Here is a 16,596-nt window from a genome sequence, read left to right on the forward strand (position 1 = left end):
ATTCTTTGCGTTGTTTTCTTCTCAGAGTTTACAGGAAAAAAAAACAAAGAAAACTTTTATTTTTATAGTCACGTGGAAACCACTGAAGTCCCTGGTAAAGGTGAGGAGAACCTGTAGGCACTCACCAAAAAGTTGGCATAATCTGGATGTCTAAAGGGAAACTGAATGCTTAGAAAGAATCAAAATTTCAAACGAGGGGGAAAAAAAGGAGGAATGAAAAAAATAGTTCTAATTGGATAAAAGTTAGAGATTTTTCAAAAAGCAGCTGGGCGGGTCTAAGAAATTACCTACCTCACAATCCACCAGAGGAGTGACTACAGAGCCCTCGCTGATTTTTGTGTCCTCCTTGGTGAAGACAGGATGATTATGCCTTGGCACCATTTTAAAACAGGAAGAATGAAGGTTTTAAATCACTGTTTTATTGAAGGAAAAAAACGGAGTCTGCACCAGAGGATTCAAAAAACCCAGGAAGTGAAGTGTAGCCAACTGCTCCCTGGGGTCTGGGGGGGCCAGGTCTGTACCTGGATCCAGACCAAGTCTGTTTCAAGTTTATTTGATTGAGAATTTCACTTTGAAAAGAGTACTTCACGGGACCTTTGGGAGCTGTCAAATGCTGCCCCCGGGGCAGAAGATTAACGGCTCTGTGGACCAGCAGGGAGAAGCCTAGTAAATCAGAGGCCCCTTGTTTGTGGGTCTGTGGGCTTACAGGTGGCAATGTAATGGGCTGTGCCTCTCTGCAGGCGCCTGCGGGACTTAGAGTTTATGAGTCAGAACTAACCGTGTGCATGGAAAGGAGCATTTGAATCCATTTTCCAAACTGCTGGTTGAAAAATGGGCTTGAATGAGCCTGTAAGAGAAAAGTTTCCTTGCATTATCTGTCTTCTGGAAGGATCCCCAGGAAGCTGGTGGCAGTGGTGGCTTCTGGGGAGCGGAAGAGCCCTTTTGTGTCTTGTAGGAGGGGGGAGGTCAAGTGTAGCAGTTAAGAGCCTGGCACTGGAAACTTTGGTCTGTCCTTTCGTTGTTTGGATTTTCAACCTGCCGTGGTCTCAGCTGTGAAATGGGGATTAAAATGAGGATTAAACGAGTTAATTCTGTGGAAAGTGGAACAACGAACATAGTACTATATACAACTGTTGACTTTTATCATTACATGTATTTGCATGTATCACTGAAAATTATTAGTTATGTTTTTATAAAGCCTTAGAAGTATTTCTATAAAATGAATAATTGTCTTATAATCTCTGTTTTCTGGCATTTTCTTTCTATAATTAACGTTTTCTTACAGTTAGACACAACTCTAATGCTCCTTCCTCCCTGTCTCCGGTCTTTGCATTTCTCCTCCATGATTCTGCTCTGCCAGTGCAGGACTCCCTTCAGATCTGGGGTGGCCGGGAAGTGTGAGGGGTCATTTCTATCAGTTATCCCCCAAAGCCTGGTTCTCCAGGTAGCACCTGACTGCTCCCCAGAGAGTTTATCAGTAGTAGAGGAAATGAAATAATATTTACTATCCCTCAGGCACTTCCCTGCATTGCAGGCACCTGCAAAAGAGGAAAGTGCTATCTTCCTCTATTTTATTATGCAATTAGTAAAGGCAAGGGAATGCCTTCTCAAATGAATGCCCAAGAGCATGGATGTTAAATAGAACCACTACCCTCCTTTATTCATTTAAAAAAAAAAATTTTTTTTTCAAATATACAAAAGGGTAGAGAGAATAACATAATGAGCCCCCATATATCCAACACCCAGATTTAACGATGTGAACTTTGCTATATTCCTTGTTTTATTTTTATTTTTTAGTATTTTTTAAAAAAATTCCATTTATTTGAGAGAGAGAGAGCAAGGGCGGGGGAGGGATAGAGGGTAGGGGAGAAACAGGCTCCCCACTTAGCAGAGAGCTGGAAGTGGGGGTCGATCCCAGGACTCCAGAATCATGACCCAAGCCCAAAGGCAGATATTTAACCAACCCCTATTTGCTCCTTGTTTTAAACAAAATTATAGAGCATGACTCTTTTCCCTTCTTTTCTTTTTTAAAAATAGCTTTATTGAGGTATACTTCATAGAGCATACAATTCACTCATTTAAAGAGCACAATTTAATGTTTTTAGTATATTTACAGGTATGTCCAACCATTACCATTATCAATTTGAAGACACTGTCATCACCCCCAAAAAGAAACTAAATTCTCTAGCTGTTAACCCCACTTCCTACCACTTCCCTAGCTCTAGTCAACTACTAACCTACTTTCCGTCTCTATTATACATTTTGTGTGCCCTAGACATTTCATATAAGTGGAATCATAACATATGACCTTTTGTTACTGGCTACTTTTTTTTTTTTTAAGATTTTATTTAGGGCGCCTGGGTGGCTCAGTGGGTTAAGCCGCTGCCTTCGGCTCAGGTCATGATCTCAGGGTCCTGGGATCGAGCCTCCGCATCGGGCTCTCTGCTCAGCAGGGAGCCTGCTTCCCCCTGCCCCCTTCCTGCCTCTCTGCTTACTTGTGATCTCTATCAAATAAATAAATAAAATTTAAAAAAGAAAAAATCACGTTCTGGTTGGAATACCTGGGTGGCTCTGTCAGTTAGGCATCTGAATCTTGATTTTGGCTGAGGTCATGGTCACAGGGTCCTGTGGTTGAGCCCGTGGGATCGAGCCCAGAGTCAGGCTTGGTGCTTACTGGGGAGTCTGCTTCAGGATTCTCTCTCTCCCCTTGCCACTCCTCTGGCACACACACTCTCCCTCTCAAATAAATAAATCTTTAAAAAAAAGAAATAAATCAGCTCTGGCAGTCCATAAGAAAACAAAAAATGGGGCTTCCAATAACCTCAATTCTAGTTATGCTCATTCATTGTTTTTGTAGTGAGGTTGAATCTCCGTCCTCAAAATAACTGTAACTTTCTTTTTCTATATAGAACTTCCTTTGAGCCCTGTCCTATTCTATTACATGGTGGACACTTAATCATGACTAGGTGGACTTTCATCTTTCCCCAGGGTGGTGTCCAAGTTCCTGGGGGTTTACCCTGGATTGCCGTGTTTCCGTGGCATCCACTGAGACATCCAGATGGCCTTTTGTCCGCTCAGTGCATGCAGATGAGACCCCACTCAGCCTGGAACATGATGTCCTTAGGTCACCTGGCTCTTTGGGCCTTGTCAATGTATTCTTGAGCACATAAGAAAGATCCTATGGCTCCAATTTTCAGTCAGGTGATTAGGCATTCCATGGGGCCATTTTATGTCCGATTGTCCAGACTTGGGCTGTGTAAAATGGCCACCAGCTATAGCTGGCTGCTGAACATGAAACTGAAATATAGCTACTCCAGACTGGGATGTGCTGTGACTATAAATACATACTAGATTTCAAAGACTTCGTACAAAGAATACAAAATATCTCATTCACAATTTCTGTATTGATTACATGGGGCAATAATATTTGAATATATTAGGTTAGATAAAATATTTTATTAAAACTCATTGCACCAGTTTCTTTCTACTTTCTTTAATGTGGCTACTTACTAGGACACTGAAGATTCCATATGTGGCTCAAATTGTATTTCTGTTGGACAGCGTGCTGGTCTAGACTCTCCACATGGCCATTTCTTCCTGCTCTTCTAAAGCCACACTGAAGCATGGACAGCTCTGGTGTTTTATTACCTGGACAAGCTCTACTCTGGATAGGATTGAGCAGAGTGGGATTCACCAGGGATTCACCAGGCCCCTTTCCTGGGAGGGAACTCACACTAGTATCTCACTTGTTTCCTTTCTTATCCACCTTCCTTTCTCTTCTCAATCTGACCACATTTAGTCAAGGGTAATAGAGCCCTTCAGCCGCTCTTCCATATATGTTATGTACACCCACCTAAGCTTTTGAAAATCAAAAACCAATCATTGGACTCTGATTCTACTGTTATTCTTACCTGAGAGAGTCTGTGTACAGAACACCCTAGCTGCCACCAGGATGGGGGAAGTATTACAAAGAATAGAAAACTGAGAATGAAAACTGCATCAGTTACTATATCAAATACCGCCCATCATCTGTCATTCTGGAAATGTATTGTGCAATGATTCTTTATCAAATGCTATCCAAGGATCTGGAAATACCAAGATAAATGAGAACCAGGTCCTACTCTTAGAAAGAATTGAAGAATGTAAATCCATAGGTGCAGTGGAATGTTGGAGGCATTTCTGCTGAAACATTGGTTCAGGACACCATAGGGCACAAGGAAATGGCTAGACTGGCCACTTCTTGCGGTGGGCAGGGCAGCCAGGAAATGCAAGTCAAAGCACTATGGAAACCAAACACTTTATTATGGATTGTTCTGGTGCCTCAGGAAAAATCTCTTTCTGAGCCTTGGTTTCTTCAACTGAAAATAATGTGGATGATTTTGAGCTATTCTCTCTACCTCAGAGCACTGTTGCAAAGGGGAAATGTTCAACAAATATACCAAACTGTTAACGTGGTTTGGCATTGGTGGTGGGATTATGGGGTGACTATTATTCTGTTCTTAATATTCTGAATTGCCCAATTTTATATAACGAACAAGTATTAATTTTATAGTCTGTAAAAAAAGAGAACAATTTTATTTTAAATTTTGCCTTTGCTGCCAAACTTCTTGACTTAGTGGTTCCCTCTACTTCCTCCCCATTCACTGAATCCAACCATTGTAATCTGGCTTCCACCCCCTCATCCAAAGGTCTCCAGTGGCCTCCCACTTGTGAAGGCCAATGACCTCTTTTCAACCCTTGTCGACTTGACTTCTCCACATCATTAACACAGCTCCTTAAACTTTCTGAAAAATCATTAAGTTGTGGTGCTAACAGACCTATACTATGGAAAACAAAAACAAAAACAAAACCCTAGTGTCTACAACTGCCACCATCATAATACAAGCATAGCCATTTTGGGGTATTTCATCACCTCCTTGAAACTCTCCTTATTTCCACAAGACAGTTCTTTCCTGGGTTTTCCACAAATCACTCATCTCTCAAGCTTATATACTAATGCACTTGTGTGCCTAAAATTTCCTAAAATGTTTGTTAGAATGCAGATCTCTGGACTCCACTCTACCTGCTCATTCATATTCTATTTTATTAGGATTGATTTGGCCCCAAGGGCCTATGTTTTCTGCTTTCTGTAGCATGTGGTCCAAAGAACGCACCAAAAACACACACATCTTCACAGCAAACAGCTAACCATGTCACCCCAAACAAAAAACAACCTTGCAAACCCAAACCACTGTTTCCTAATCATCAGATTGTGTAGGGCTAGGATTTGTGAGTAGCTGTATATTTTTTACATCCTCCTTGTGATTCTGATGAACCATTGCCTTAACCATAACCACACTATTCTATTTGCATTTCCCTGAACACACAGCTCACTTTTCAAGTCTCTGAGCCTTTGGCTGTTCCCTTGGCCTGGATTCAATTCCCTGTTGCATTCTTCCCTGAGCCTAGCTCAGAGGTGGTCTCTCCTGTGAAACTGCATGGACGCTTCTCTTCCATCTTCCTTTCCCACTCATAAATTAAAGTTAGTCATTTAATGTCTACATCTTTAGGCTGGGCAATGAGCTACTTGGATGTAAGTTCCTACTTCTGAGGAACACATTACTCTGAGACTTAACGGTCTGAAAGGATTATAAACATTTATGATCTCACAGATCTCACAGTATCTGTAGCTCAGGAATTCAGAAGCAGCTTAGCTGGGTAGTTGCTCAAGAAGTTGCGGTCAAGGTGTAGCCCACGGCTGCTAGTCATCTGAAAGCTTGATTGGGGCTGGAAAATCTACTTTCCAGATGGCACACTCAAGTGGCTACCAAGTTGGAATTAGCTGTTAGCAGAAGGCCTCAGTTCCCCTCCCCAGGGATCTTCTCAGGGGTCAGCATGGGTGTCCTCACAACATAGTGGCTGGCTTCCTTCAGAGCAGGTAATCCAAGAGAGAGCAAGGTGAAGCCTGCAATACCTTTTATGACTTAGCCTTGAAGGTCACACGCCGTCTCATCTGCAGGATTCTATTAGTCACAAAGGCTAGTCCTGATGTAGTGTGGAAGATTGTGCAAGGATATAAATACCAGGAGGTGAAAATCCTTTGGGGTCATCTTTGAGGCTAACTACCATAGTGAATATCTATTATTTTTCTCTCTCCTTCACCCCTTTCTCTGTGTGGGAAATGCATTTCATGTTGTACAACTCATCTGGAGGGAGGGAAGCAGCTAACCTAAGCATGGCCTAATTGAATATTCCATTCTCCTGGCCAGAGTGGGCAATCAAATGGGCACGCCATCAACTGCAGCCAGTCAGAATCTTCCTTGATTTTTGCCAAATGGATCTGAGAGAGAAGGTCTCTATTCCTCTGCTATTTTGATCCCTAAGAATGACTTAAGTTGAAGCTTCTTAAAGCCATTGGTTCAGGTTATATTGGGGAGGGTATCTTTAAGAAAATGAGGCCAGCACAGAAAGAGAGTCAAAGATGAGCAGAAGTGAAAAGAGAAGCTCCCTTGATCCATCCATGCCTAAAATTTATGCTCGGACTTTTCAGTTACAGGAAGCAACACATTTCATTTTTTGTTGAAGCTACTTTAAGTTGGATTCCTACTACCTACAAGCAAAACAAGTCCCAACAAATGAGCAGGATCCATATCTTATTTCTCTTGAGTTTCTAGCATTGGGTTCAGTTCCTGGTCTCAATTCAAATGTGATGAATACATTAATTAATTATTATATTTTTATATAAAATCGATCTGGTATATGCAAATATTGGGGATTTTTTAAAAAGTATTTGGAACTTACCAAGTAACAGTTATAAGAACCCTAAAAGTCCTAGAACCTTGAAATGTTTGTGGATCTGGCGGCTGCCAGAGCCTGATGTTAGGTCTGCTGAGCTCACAGTGAGTTTCCTGTAGTTCTGTGATGTGGCTGAGTGAGTGGTTTGCCAGGATCCTGAGTATACACAGAAATAGGCTGAAAAAAGAGGATAAGAAGAGAGGCACACCATATCCCCTCAAGGACAGGGAAATAGAAAAAGGCCCTGAGTGGACCTCCAAACACTCACTTCTGTGAGATGTGGGTAAAATTATGCTGTAGGAATTAAAGCAAGTAAATGGTAAAGGATCTGTAGAATGCCAGCTGTGGGCTGGTGGTTTCTGTCCCCTCGAAGAACTGTCCACGGAGGATCTTGCAAAAGCAAGGCTCAAGATCAGATTTGTAGCTGCAGGTCAAGAATTCGCCAAATAACTGTGCCGGTGATCAGATTATCCAACTCTTGGAAGGCTGGGTGGCTCAGTACGTTAAGCATCTGTCTTGGGCTCAGGTTGTGATCCCAGGGTCCTGGGATCAAGTTCCACATTGGGCTCCCTGCTCAGTGGGGCATGTGCTTCTCCCTTTACCCTTCCCTGCTGCTCGTGATCTCTCTCATACTCTCTCTTTCTCAAGTAAATAAATAAAATCTTTAAAAAAAAAATTAACCAGGGCACCTGGGCGGCTCAGTGGGTTAAGCCTCTGCCTTCAGCTCAGGTCATGATCTCAGGGTCCTGGGATCGAGCCCCATATTGGGCTCTCTGCTCAGCGGGAAGCCTGCTTCCCTCCCTCTCTCTGCCTGTCTCTCTGCCTACTTGTGATCACTCTCTCTGTCAAATAAATAAATAAAATCTTTTTTAAAAAAAATTAACCAACTCTTGCCCTGGCTGAGGGATTGAAAGGGACAGAGAAAAATATGCTTTCATGCAGGGATGTTTGTGGTGACTTACATCAATAACCTCACATGTGTGAACAGTTGATCTGGTATGGAATGATATAGGGAGATGGAAAAGGAAGGAAGTGAAACGTGGAAGAGAGAAAAACAGCTTGTCTGCTGCCTGCCTTTTTCTTCAAAGTCTTCTAATACTCAGCAGCTTTGTTGCGTCTAGGAGAACTGTTATACACATCATCGACCAAGTGACAGGTCTTTATTTTAATTCATCGCAGAAGCCCTGCTGCCCAAATGATGCCTGACAGAAAGCTCTCTTGTTGGCAAGGGCCTTTTCTCAAGCCAAGGAAAACCGCAGAATTCCTTAGTTTTCCCCTTGGGCTCTTAGAGCAAGTCCAGTTTTCTTTAACTCTATAAACTCCTGTGGCTCCTGGTCACATAGCGATGGCTATGTTTCAGGAAGGAGACTCTGGTTTCTAGGGGCATCTGGGTGACTCAGTGGGTTGAAACCTCTGCCTTTGGCTCAGGTCATGATCCCAGGGCCTGGGATCGGCCCCGTATCAGGCTCTCTGCTCAGCAGGGAGCCTGCCTCTCTCTCTCTCTCTGCCTGCCTCTCTGCCTACTTGTGATCTCTGTCTGTCAAATAAATAAATAAAATCTTAAAAAAAAAAAGACTCTGGTCTCTAAAACTATGAGAGCTTGGATTCTGGAGTCAGACTGCCTGGGTTCAAATCACTGCTTGTCCACTTACTCACTTTGTAGGATCTAGGACAAGTTGTACTTTGTCCTCCTATTTCCTGAAACAGTTAAATATATGATAACTGGGGGCTCCTGGGTGGCATAGTCGGTTGAGTGGCTGACTCTTGGGTTTGGCTCAGGTCATGATCTCAGGGTTTTGGGATAGAGCCCCGCATCGGGCTCTGCACTTAGCAGGGAGTCTGCTTCAGGATTCTCCCTTTCCCTCCCCTCACCCTCCCCCACTTGCTCTCTCTCTCTTTTCCTAAAATAAATAAACAACTCTTAAAAAAAAAAAAAAAGAATATGATAATAGTATTTCTTCATGGAGCTGGGGCAGGTATTAAATGAATACATGTATATGTTTATGTTAAGAGAGAGTTTCAGACATGTAGGAAGCCTTATATATAATTCATTTACATTATTATCATTATGCAGACAAAACCTCATTTTTATCTATGAATCTCACTGAATCTTTGTCATTGTAAGTACATTTTCTTTTTTCTATTTGGCCGTCTTTTTTTTCTTTTTCATTACATCTCATGGTAATTATTTGTGGACCAAATGTTGGTTCACTGGCTTAAGCCAGTTTGATAGTACACTGTTGTCAGCGTCTTGGTGGGGCCTCTGCCAATTTGCATCCAGAGTCTGGGGCATCTCGCCCTCCATAGGGCCACTGGACAGTGAGTCCGTGAAAGTCAGTGTTTGACCAAATTCCACGCCCAAACACTGATTGGCAAAGAAACACAAGAGTCCTTGTTAGCTCCCTAAACTCAAGGCTCCTGACCAGAACCTTACATTGAAATATTTGCCTGAACCATACCACGTGGTCCTAAAGCAGGACCTGGCCACACTTCTCACTGACTCAGGTGACAGAATCCTGCGTGAAGCAGGAGGCACAGGACTAAACGAACACCCAAACCGACAGCCCTGTTCAGGACTCATCCAAAACTTAACGCCCCTTTCCTTTAAAGGTGAGATTCCTGCTCTCTACACGTACCGCAAAACCCACGCATTTCACTAATAAAAAGTTCTTTCTAGTGTCTCTTATGCTAAAGAATAAATCCTCTAGTGTAGATTCAGAAATGAATTGTTCAAAAAGCTGTAATAGCCACAGATCCCAAGGCCAAGTTCTGATTAGAGCCCTTCAGTGCTCACAAACCCCCTGGAGTTTGTATTCCCCATTAGAGCACTTTAAAGTAGTCATTAACAACTCCTAGGGTGAATATTAAAACTAACTTTTAAAGCACTCACATATATCTTGCTGTCTAAACTGAAGTATTTAAATTATGACAATAATCGCCCAATGCCTGTGAAACCTTCAGACCGTAACTTGATTTTTTTTAAGTGACAGTCTACCTATTAAGTCTGATTTTTTGAAGACATTCGTAGATTCTTCATTAAAGACAAATAATTAAAATAACACCAGCTGATGAAATACTCTGAAAGAAATCTTCACAGCTCTTGACTTTTTAATCGCTGAAAAATGTGTTTTCAGACACGTGGGTGGGTTGTAAGTGATTCTACATGTGACTCAGGCTCTTTAGAGCTGATCCTAACCAGAGCTCTTTAATACCAGAATTCTCAGTGGGAAACGGTCCCCAAGGAAATAGATTTTTGATGAAGCTTAAATATCAATATATTGACACAGAAGTTCTTTTAAACTCTTACCGTCTGTAGAAAACAACTTTCGTAAAAAGCTATGCAGCCAAAACAGTAGAACAGAGTTCAATGCCCTGTTTATTTAGGACACACCTCACTCCCTTGCTTTTGAAATTGAGCTAAAAGTGGGTCACAGTAGGCAAAATATTAAAAGAAAATATAGATATTTATTTTTAGTGTCCTTGATGGTACATAAGTTTGGCTCTAGTTAATTGCACAGAGGGCAGCAGGGGGCATAGCTTTTCTGCAGGATAAGAGAGAGAAGGCAGAAGGCAGGAAAGATTAAGAAGGGCAATTGCCAAGGACAGTGCGAAGTGTCTAGTGCGAAGTGGGTGGTATGGGGCACCTGGCTGGCTCAGTCCCTAGAGCATACAATTCTTGATCTTGAGGTTGTGAGTTCCAGCCCCACTTTGGGTGTAGAGATTACTTAAAAAAAAAAAAGTAGATGGTGTATCGCTTAAAAACCCAAACCCCAATTTTTTGGTTTTATTTCTTGTTATTGTGTTATCAGGGGAAATGAAGGAACTCTATGCTTATGGAGGCATAATGATTCACTGGGATGTAAGCACGAAGTTTAACCGCTCCCAGCCTCCTCTAGTGGAATCCCTGGGCAATGGGCTCCTTTCATACCTGACTGACATTCCCTCCCGATTCTGGAACTCCCCAGTCCTATTTCTAATGTTCAGTTCTCCTTATTTCTCAACTTCCATCTCAAGAACAAAACAACACAAAAGTTAAATGTCTGTCTAGAGGGAGTGGGGGTGGGAGATGTGTCTGCCTTCACACACCTATCTTCTTCTTCTGTCCTAGAGATGACCACCCGAGGTTTGGGGGATGGAATGAGAGGTGGGCTCTCTTCACTTGCTCCTTGAGGCAGGAGGGCAGGGGATGCTATGGCCAAGGTTGCTGCTGCTTTTCTAATGCTAACAGATTTTCTTCCTCAGCATAGCTGCCTGTCTCACCCTCCCTGGGAGCACATGTCCTACCACATAGTCTCTTGAGCTGGGGTCTGCCTCAAGCTCAGCCACTTTTTCTTTCTCTCAGCTCAGGCCTCCCCCTACCCAAGTGGCCCTCTTCTACAACATTCTCTTGGATGTGGTACTGGCAAGGTGGCTGGGCTCAGTTACTGGGTCGACTCCACTTAGAGGAAATTCTATCCTTGCTGTGCAAATGGCGGAAATGCAGTCTGGAGCCTCATGAAGAGTGAATTAGAGCACTTTGTAGGAAACAAGTGGAACAATAGAAAACCATCTGTCATTAACTCAAAGGAATGCATCATTCCTAGAAGTAATGCAATTCCAGGCTGAGGCGGGGAGTGGAGAGAGCAAACTCCCAACCCATCTCCTAATTCTAGGCAATAACTTAATGCCCAGTACACAGACAGAGAACACATCAGATGCTCTAATTGGTGAAAGCAGATACTGAATTTGATTTTAGCTAATAGGCAGAGAAGAGATAATGGTTCTACTTAAGCCACACCTTTCCCTTTCACCCTTGAGGTGGAAGCTACTACTTCCAGAGCTCCCCACACCTCTCCAGTGCTCTGAATCTTGCCCTGATATGAACTGTTAAAATGCTCCTGAAGAAAAATATTTCCTACTGGAAATGATTAGTTGTTGTGTGTTTTTTTAAGATTTTATTTCTTTATTTGAGAGAGAGAGAGAGCACACACAAGCAGTGGGGAGGGGCAGAGGCAGAGGGAGAAGGAGACTCCCCAATGATCAGGGAGCCCAATGCGGACCTCTATCCCAGGGCCCCAGGGTCATGACCTGAGCAAAGGCAGAAGCTTAACCAACTGAGCCACCCAGGCACCATGGAAATGACTAGTTTTGATGTCTCCTTCATGAGGCCTTATTCAAACCCCTCTTTTCTATACTAACTCATTAAACTTAATTGTTTGGCTCCATTCCCCCAGCTCCCATATTTTCTGTACCTCTTTGAGAGGCAGGGACAACTCTGGGGCTCAAGGGAATAGACTTTTTTTTTTTTTTAAGATTTCATTTATTTATTTGAGAGAGAAGGAGTGAGACAGAGAAGAGAGAGAGAGCCTGCACGCATACAAGCAGGGGGAACAGCAGAGGGAGAGAGAGAGGGAGAAGCAGATCCCCACTGAGCAGGAGCCCGAAGCACGGCTCAGCCCCAGGAACCTGGGACCATGACCTGAGCCAAAGGCAGACACTTAATGACTGAGCCACCCAGGCACCCCTGGACTATTTTTTTTTTTAACTTTTTATTATGGGAAATTTCCAAATGATAGTAATAAAGTTCTACAATGGTTTCATAAAGTGAGATCCTAATAAGGTTTATCTGTTTCATTTGATTGAAACATTTCTTATATGAGGCAGACTACCTGAGGTTATGCTATGGTAGCAGGCAGCTCCAAAATCATAGCAGTTTATAACAACTTGGGGTTATTTCCTGCTCACGAGAATCTCCGTTGTGAATCAGCTTCACATACTCTTCACTCCTGGCCACGGGCTGAAGAAACAGTCCCCGTTTGGGATACACCCACTTCCTGGCAGATGGAATGAGAAATGGTTAACACACAATGACTTTTAAAATTATTATTTTTTTTAAGCTCTTATTTATTAATTTGACAGAGAGACAGTGAGAAAGGGAACACAAGCCAGCAGAGAGGGAGAAGGAGGCTTCCTGCTGAGCAGGGAGCCTGATGTGGGGCTCGAGCCTAGGACCCTGGGATCTGACCTGAGCCACCGTCAGGTGCTCAACGGCTGAGCCACCCAGGTGCCTGACTTTTAAAATTTCTGCTCAGAAGTAGCAAATATCACATCTGCTCACATTTCATTGATCAAAGAAAATCACATGGCCAAAGCTGAGGTCGGTGTGGAAAAAAAAAAGGATAATTCTCCCAAAAAGGAGGGCCACATGTATTGAGAATAATGCAATCTGTCATACCTTCTAAGTTTCTTTCAATGTTAGGTTTCTCTCCTCATCTTCCCCCCCCCCCCAACAATCTACTAGTTGAAGAACTTGGGTAATTTGTGCTATAGAATTTCCTATATTCTGGATTTTGCTAATTGCATCCCTGTGGTGTACTCGTTTAACACATTCTCCTATCCTTCTCTTTCTTCTAAATCTGTCATTAAACATATAGGCATGTTCACATTCAGGTTCAAATTTTTGGCAAGGATACTTCCTAGGTGGTTATGTATGTCGCTAGTTGTCTCTTGCTGTGTAACAAATCATCCCCAAATGTGGTGGCTTGAAACAACAGTCATTATCTACTATCTCGTGGCTTCTATGGGTCAGGGATTCAGACAGGGCACAGGTAGACAGCTTGTTGCCTTATGATTTCTGGGGTCAAGCTGAAAAACTCAGAGGCTAGACTGAAATCACCAAAGGCTGAATGCCTTGTTCAAGCCGGTTTACTCACTTGTTTAGCAAGTTGGCATTAGTTAAGTGGGTTCTTTTTCTATGTGGGCCTGTCTGTAGGACTCCTTGAGCAACTTCACATCATGGTAGTTGACTTCCCCCACACTGATAGATCCAGAAGAGCAATGTCGAAGCGGCAGTGTCTTTCCTTACTTACCCTGTGAATTCATACGTTGAGACTTCAAATGGGCACAAAATCAGCCCTTATTCAGGGTGGGACGTCTACGCAAAGGCATAAATACCAAGAGTGGAGGTTCACTGGGTTGGTCACCTTGGAGGCTGAATGATCTATGTGTCATGTGGTTTTTGATGTTAAAAAAGATAAATAGGAACAATCGATAGCATGTTATATGGGACAGTGGTTGTCAGCATTTGAGATGGCATGGTCCAGGAGATTTTCAAGGGGTAAAAATAGGTCTAAGTGGAACTACTACATCTTTGTTTTGCCATGTAAAGTCACTCAAAAAGAATTACCTGTTCATTCTGCCATTATTTTTTTCATTTTTTTTTAAAGGTCTTTAAAAAAAAATTATTTATTTATTTATTTATTTATTTGACAGATAGAGATCGCAACTGGCAGAGAGGCAAGCAGAGAGAGAGGGGGAAGCAGGCTCCCCGCTGAGCAGAGAGCCTGATTCGGGGCTCAATCCCAGGACCCTGAGATCGTGACCTAAGCTGACATCCTTCTCCCACCCTTTTCTTCACACGGGGTGTCAGCGGGCTCTCCCTTAGTCCCGGCGCCGGCTGCTTCACACTGGAGACTCTCACTCATCCCTGATTCAGGGGGGCAGGAGTGGCTGTGTGGTCCCCACCCCTCGGTGCTCTGTGTGGCAGAAAACCCCTCCCCATCCCGGCCCGGCTGGGCTTCTAGGGGCTCTGGTCCACGCAGGACTGTGGGGGGCCAGTGCAACCCCTACTCTGCTTCCCTGGCCAGGCAGGAGGCCACTCTCAGTGCCTTTGGGGCCAGCAGCAGCCCTCCCAGCTACCGGAGATGGGCTGCCAGAGGAAATACTCTCCCTTTGGCTTCAACATTGTCTTTTGGGTGCTGGCTCCTGGGCCTGGGATGAGAAGGGCGTTCTCTCCAGCAGCTCGGTGCTGGCAGGTCCGGGAGGCTTCCACCCCGCCGGGCAGCTCATAGGATCAGAGGCACCATGTTGGTGCTGGGCTTCGCCTGCTGCATCCAGGCCCTTGGGGAGATCACCTTTCTGCTCAAGTTTTTCTCGGTGTTCTTGGGTCTCATCGTCTTCCCGGAGCTGGCATCAGGGATCTCTTCCTTTGTGTTCAAGAACACAATTTGAGACCTGCTCAGTTTCTTCCTCAACAACAACATCAAGGCCTTTTGGGACAACATTGACTTCCAGAACCTCATTGACTTTGCTCAGGAATATCCATCTTGCTGTGGAGCCATGGGGCCTAATGACTGGAACCTCAATATTTATTTCAACTGCACTGACTTGAACTCCAGCTGGGAGCGCTGCAGGGTGTCCTCCTGCTGCATCAGAGACCCTGCGGAAGGTATCCTCAGCACTCAGTGTGGCTCGGACTCCAGTCTCAAACTGGAGCTGGAGCAGCAGGGCTCCATCCACACCAAAGGATGCTATGTGGACCAGTTCGACAAGTGGCTGCAGGATAACCTGAATGTTGTGGCTGGAGTCTTTGTAGCCATCACCTTCCTCCAGATCTTTGGTATCTCTTTGGCCGAGAGCCTTGTGAATGACATCAAAGCCGCGAAGGCCAACTGGTGAAGCTGCCACAGTGGCCATGGCTACCTGCCTACCCAGTGACCACCCCCCAACTCCCCCTACCATGCCACTGTGCCCGTGAGGGCAAGGACACAGGTGTTTCTGCTTGGACCTGAGCTCCATATAGCATAGTGTAGGTGTGCAATGTGCCCATGGAGACAGCTGTGTGTCTCTGCCTGGGCTGCCTGTTATGGAGCCATGTACATGGTGGGTGAGTGTGTCTATGAGAGTGTGCACAGGAGCCACCATCTTGGCTGTTATCGGGTGGTGGGCTCTCCAGGGCCTAGGAATGGCACAGCTAAGAGGGTGTGGGCAAGGTCGGGTAGGGGTCTGCCTTGTCCCCTCCCAAGCTAGGACACACTTCTCTGTGCATGGCTATGTGGGGCAGGATTGGGGCTGCTGTTGCCTGGGACACAGCCTCGGGCAGCTTTAGAGCTGTCTTCCCTACCAGCTGTGTCTTTGACCCTGCCATGAGCACACTTCGGCCTCAATATCTCAGACTCTAAAATGGATCCAAGAATTTTTTCTCCCTTGCTTGCCTCTCAGAGATGGCTACAAACTACTCAAATAAACAAAATCCTAAAAACCAAACCAACCAAACAAACAAAAAAGTTTGAGGCAGATAATCAAGCTAAGAGGATGATGATCAAGAAAGCCTGAGCCTATAGGCAATTAATAATATATCTTATTGGATGACAAGATGAAAACCTTCTTTCCAAAGTACTGGTGGAAAAGTAACAGAGAAAATAAGAAAGTTAGAGAATCAATCTAGGAATCTATCATCTGATTAACAGGAAAGAGGGATTTTTAAAAAGAGTGAACAGAAAAAAAATGGATTGGAGGAAATTAGCAAAGAAATAATGGATGAACATCCCTCCAACTGGATGATGTCAATCTTCAGAGGCTAAGGTCCCATTGAGTGCTCAGTGAAACAAATGAGACAAACAACAGACAAAAAGCCAGAGTATGTCTGGACATAGGCCAAGAACAGCAAGGAAAAAGAGAAGAGTCTAAAAGCTTTAAGAAAGAAAAAAAAAAAAACCAGGTGACCCATAAAGTAATAGGTAGGAGATAACACTAGACATCTTAATAGCAACATTGGATGCCAGAAGACAATTCTGGAGTGGGGGTGGGGGGTTATCAATTAATACCCAGCTAAACTGTCAATCAAGCTTGAAGGAAGAATAAAAGTATTTTTAGTCATACAAGGCCTTGGAAGATTTACCTTCCCCTCTCTCAGGAAGCCATCAATGGTTGGGCTCCAGCAAAATGAGTGTGTAAACCACGAAAAAAGATAGCATGGAACAAAGGAAACAAAAGTCACAGGGGTACCTCGGTGACTCAGTGAGCTGAGCATCTAACTTCGGCTTAGGTCATGATCTCAGAGCG

General features: G+C 43.9%; 1 non-coding gene and 1 pseudogene across 1 annotated transcript; one reads left to right on the forward strand and one right to left on the reverse strand.

Moving 5' to 3' along the window:
• LOC125095539 (tetraspanin-17-like) overlaps positions 1-15,457 on the forward strand; it is a 59,125-nt pseudogene extending 43,668 nt beyond the window's left edge.
• On the reverse strand, positions 11,338-11,529 carry LOC125096702 (U2 spliceosomal RNA). The gene has a single exon (XR_007126356.1). It is a non-coding gene; the product is annotated as a U2 spliceosomal RNA (small nuclear RNA).
• Positions 15,458-16,596: the final 1,139 nt, after the last annotated feature.

This window comes from Lutra lutra, chromosome 3 (assembly GCF_902655055.1).
Source record: "Lutra lutra chromosome 3, mLutLut1.2, whole genome shotgun sequence".
In the NCBI taxonomy this organism is placed as follows: Eukaryota; Metazoa; Chordata; class Mammalia; order Carnivora; family Mustelidae; genus Lutra; species Lutra lutra.